This window comes from Giraffa tippelskirchi, chromosome 12 (genome assembly GCF_054371585.1).
Source record: "Giraffa tippelskirchi isolate mGirTip1 chromosome 12, T2T-mGirTip1v1.2.pri, whole genome shotgun sequence".
In the NCBI taxonomy this organism is placed as follows: domain Eukaryota; kingdom Metazoa; phylum Chordata; class Mammalia; order Artiodactyla; family Giraffidae; genus Giraffa; species Giraffa tippelskirchi.
In genome coordinates, this window is record NC_137286.1 from 134,935,945 (window position 1) to 134,941,364 (window position 5,420).

The 5,420-nt window shown below is 39.2% G+C and overlaps 1 non-coding gene across 1 annotated transcript; it reads left to right on the forward strand.

Annotated features, from left to right (window-relative positions):
• The first annotated feature begins 3,352 nt into the window (after positions 1–3,352).
• On the forward strand, positions 3,353–3,425 carry TRNAC-ACA (transfer RNA cysteine (anticodon ACA)). Its single transcript has one exon. It is a non-coding gene; the product is annotated as a tRNA-Cys (tRNA).
• Positions 3,426–5,420: the final 1,995 nt, after the last annotated feature.

Below are 5,420 nucleotides of genomic sequence, written 5' to 3' on the forward strand. Positions count from 1 at the left end.
CTTGCCTTCCTTCTAATTTGTTTAATAGAATAGCTAATGGTTTAAACAGGTTTACAGAGAAGAATGAGATTCTTCAGGAAGTAAATGTAATCTTCACAGAGTATATTGAGAGTAGTGTTGAAGTACTTCAGATCATGTCGTGTGTAATTACATGTTAGAAAGTAGATGTTCAAAGTATTATATATGAACCAGGGCTTCATCTCATTCAAATAATTTTGCTAATAGATCTGCTGTTTGTTCTAAGGTAGAATTCTGAATAGAAAGGTTATTAGCTCCAATTCAGTTGTTAAAATGGTCAAATTGAAACTATCACCATTTCTATCCTTTCATTGGAGAGTGAGCTGCAAATAGCTCGTTCAGTTGGACATGTAAACCCATCTAGTAAGTGGCAAAATGTGTCTTATACAAGAATTTTTGAAAAAGAAAATAGTCGTAATGTTTCATGGAAAATGTCAGCTTCTCTTCAGCTACAAGAGCTAAGTAACCAAAATGGCTCATGCTTTTAGAGAAAATAGCTTCAAAATCACGTATACAGAAAAACGGCAAAGATTTTCTCATACTGCTGATAGCTCTAGCAAGATGCATGTTTTCTAATTAAGAGTCCAAGATCAAGTTCTGACTGTTTTGTGGGGTTTTTTCCTTCTTAATGACTCGTTACTAAATTTTGGATTGCGGTTGTTGCTTGAAGAACAGTTTCAGAACTGACAGGTTAGGGTTGGATCAACTCAGAGGAAATGAAGAGAATGGTTGGACCAACAGTTTTGATGGGATATTGGCATGAGTTTAATTTACTGGAGGATGGTTCAATTTCACTTCTTCTTAGCTTTGTAGCCATGTGACTAGGACTGTAAATTGGATATCATTCAACAGTTGCCATTTACATATTCCCCCTTTTTAAAATAATACCACAACCAGCTATCAGTTAAATAAAAATCTCTTATTTTAATCCATTTTTACAGGATAATGACTTCATCACTGACTCTACCCATTTCATAGTTTTTTGATAATATCACAAACTTATACAGTAAAAGATAGAAATGCATGTATCTAAAATTTCCAAACACATTTACTTCACCTTTTTTTAAGCTATCAACCTCTATTCAGTGTAATTCTTGAAGGAAATAGGAGTAAGGAAAAATTGTGAACATATTTCACAAATAATTGCTGAATATTTTTATATAGTGTTATATATATACATATATATATACATACAACACACATATATACAAAAGATAGCACTTATACTTGGCATACAATATATATGGTATATGGCACATAAGGTATACCAACAAGTACTAGTAAGATTGGATTATGAACTGATTCACTTTGCTGTACAGCAGAAACTAACATAATGTTGTAAATCAACTATATACCAATAAAAATTAATTTTAAAAAAGGAAAAAATTAGATCATGTTTAGGCCACAATCTGTGATCCATCTAGTTAAAATATGCAGAATCTCAAACATGTATTTTTATTTTCTATTCAGTTCAGTTCATTTCAGTTGCTCAGTCGTGTCCAACTCTTTGCAACCACATGGACTGCAGCACGCCAGGCCTCCCTGTCCATCACCAACCCCTGGAGTTTACTCAAACTCATCTCCATGGAGTTGGTGATGCCATCCAACCATCTCATCCTCTGTTGTCCCCTTCGCCTCCTGCCTTCAGTCTTTCCCAGCATCAGGGTCTTTTCAAATGAGTCAGCTCTTCGCATCAGGTGGCCAAAGTATTGGAGTTTCAGCTTTAGCATCAGTCCTTCCAATGAATATTCAGGACTGATTTCCTTTAGGATTTTCTATTATTATGCTTTAAATAGGACAGAATTGTATTTTTTCCAAATATTCATCCAAAATGCAAACGACATTGATATGGTGGTTCTGTGTTTTTTTATTCACTTGAACAAGCTGGTCCAAAATTTCAAAATGAACTTTAAAAAATTGCACCCACTTGCTTAGCATAAGCTGACGAGTTTGCTTATGTGTAATGCTTTGTTTCAATTTTGTGGAAACAATTGTGGAATCTCCAGGGCCTTTTACTTAATCACAAGGTGGCTCAGTGGTAAAGAATCCACCTGCCAAGCATGAGACACGAGTTTGATCCCTGGGTGGGGAAGATCCCCTAGAGAAGGGAATGGCTACCCACTCCAGTATTCTTGCCTGGAGAATCCCATGAACAGAGGAGCCTGGTGGGCTACAGTCCATGGGGTCGCAAAAGAATCAGACATCACAACAAGCAAACAACAGCAAAGTGGTCTGTAGGCAGAAAAAATTAAATCACACGTAGAGGCAGAAAGTCTTCAGGACTACGCAATATTTTCCACATTTTTAAAACCAGACAGTTCAACTTTTTATAAAATGACCTCAAAGCAAATCAGCATACTTTTAGGGATGTGATGGAAGGCGTTACCCTGTCTGCCACCCTGAACACACTGACTGTGGCCTGGTATCACACGAGCATTGACAAGGTCAGCCTGACATTTCTGGGTTCCCGTCTTTGTCACCACAATAAGCAGCTTTGGGCTCAGGATTCCACGCGTCTTTTCTCTCTGTGTTGCAGGAGATAAATGGAAGTCTTCTTTCAGCCATTGTGGCAACCTGGAGGACATGTTCTTTGAGCTTTGCTTTGTAACTTTCAACATCCATTTACTTTTTCAGTGAGTGTGTCCAAGGACCAAATTAAGTGAAGTACTTGGTAGTACTTGTTCAAGGAAGTTGAGGACCGTTGACATAAGTGTTTTCTAAAAAAATCAATAGTTGAGATGTGTGTCCACATAAGATGCAAGCAACTCAGAGGAGGGGAGTGTGTGTGTGTTTGTGATTGAGATGAAGTTTCTATGTATGCCATCTATGTCCAGCAGACAAGTGCTTTCACATGGAGAAAACTCTTTAACCTCATGACGAGGACGCATTTTTCTTTGCAAATTAGCAAATAAATTTAATGTGAAAAGTGTTACTGTTTTTGCTGAAATGACACAGCTGCTTGCAAAATGAATAGATGCAGACTTTTTAGAATCTTATTTAGTGATTAACAATACATTCATGTGGTTTGACCACAAACAACATAGTATATAATGAAAGGCCTCCTTTCTGTCCCCTTGCACCCTGTTCTCACCCACTCATCCATACCTATTTTGTTTTTCTTCCCGAGTTTTGAAAGTGTTCCTTATATTTGAAAAATATATCAGCACTTATGAAAATATGTTAGTCTCTCACTCGTGTCCGACTCTTTGCAACCCCATAGACTGTAGCCCATCAGGCTCCCCTGTCCATGGGATTTTCCAGGCAAGAATACTGAAGTGGGTTGCCATTCCCTCCTCCAGGGGATCTTCCCCACCCAGGGATAGAACCCTGGACTTCCCTGGTGGCTCAAACGGTAAAGCGTCTGCCTACAATGCGGGAGACCCAGGTTCAATCCCTGGGTCAGGGAAGATCTCCTGGAGAAGGAAATAGCAACCCACTCCAGTATTCTTGCCTGGAAAATCCCATGGATGGAGGAGCTGGTAGGCTACAGTCCATGAAGAGTAGCAAAGAGTCGGACACGACTGAGTGACTTCACTTCACTTCTTCTGCATTTCAGGCTTTGAAAATATGTGAAATCTTAAATGGTGATACAAAGTATTGGTTGGATTTTTTAATTTCCTGACTCAGTATTTTGACCTCTAAGTTAGAATCTTTGTTAAAATATTTAAAATTATATCCCTGTGTGAACTTAAAGTAATCCTTTTCAAAGGGAAGTGAAATGAATCAAGTTGGGCTTGTTTTACTTGGAAAGTATTGAAGTGGGATTTCCACTAGGTGGCACTCATGTGCCTGGAGGTCAGGGAGCATACACCCTCCCCCCATCTTCAGACTCAGTCTGCTAATTAGCACAGTTACTATGGCGACTTCCAAGGTCACACAGAGGGAAAGCCCTCCTTATTTTTTCCCCTCTAAAGAATGAGCGTTCTGCTCATATTTCTGCTCTATGCGCTATGGATGACCTTCCAAGTGGAGTGGAATTGTTGTGGTCTTCTCTTTACACTGAGAGGTTATGTTATATGAAGTTTGTACACAGATGAGACAGGATCATGAAAACTATTACTTTGATCTGGGAAAAAAACCCTGGGTGAGTTGAATTTTTTTATAGAGAAATTCCCTATAGAATAAAAATAATCTGGAACATGAATGGTAGGTGTCTAAGGATCTTAATGTCCATCCAATAACCAAACGCTTTTAAACATGCTTTATTGATATTACCTCTCAAGCATTGACATAGCCTCTCTGCTATGGAGGGACCAAAGTTCATGAGGCATTTTGATTTCACACCCTCCATGAGTCAAGTAGAACATTATCGATGTGTGTATAATAGTGATAGTAATCTGGGCATTTCCATTTGCCACTCAACCCTGTCACAAAGTCAAAAAGATGAGCAGCAGGCAATAGGAGAAGGAAAAAAGAAACTTATGCTAAGATAGAAGAAAGCTAGAAATACACTCGTTAACTTTTAAAAAATATTTATTTATTTGGCTACCCTGGGTCTTAGTTCCAGTGTGTGGGATCTTTAGTTGGGACATGCAAGCTCTTAGTTGTGGCGTGTGGGATCTAGTTCCCTGACCAAGGATCGAACCCGGGCCCCCAACAGTGGTAGCAGAGAGTCTTAGCCACTCGACCACCAGGGAAGTCCTACACTAGTTATTTTTTTCTTAGATGTATTTGATCCTGCAATTAAGTAGTTTCTTGTGCATTAATTTATTAGCCATTTGTTGCCCATTTATTGTGCCTGGCACTGTGCTGGTTGCCATGCACATAAAGATAGATTAGATTAAAACTGTGTTTCAAGCTTGATGAGAACGTGAACTTTCATCCAGAATCCTTTCTTAATCAAACTCCTGTCTTCCTTATAGGAATTACTCTGACTCAGCCATGTATCATTCTATACACTACTCACTCTCTTCCACTTTCTCCCATCTGCATCAAAATCTCATTCAAATTTACCTCTTTTAAGACACCTTCTAAGAATCTGCCTCAATGCAGGAGATGTGGGTTCCATCCCTGCGTTGGGAAGATCCCTTGGAGGAGGGCATGGCAACCCACTCCAGTATTCTTGCCTGGAGAATCCCCATGGACAGAGAAGCCTTGGTGGGGCAGGAGCGCCGGGGCAGCTACAGTCCTTGGGGTCGCAAAGAGTTGGACATGACTGAGCAACTAAGCACAGCCCAAGACACCTTCTAACACAGATTATTTCATTAAGCCACATACTCCATTGCATCTATCATTTATAAAAGTGTTTATATGTCACCTTAACCTGGAGATAGGTCACGTGAGTGTCAGTTCACCTGCTCAGAATGATTTCAAACTCTTGAAAATGATGTATTCTGGGTCTCTTGCACACATAGTATGACCTCAGGTCTCATTGACTAAAATACCATTTTTGATGTTTTATT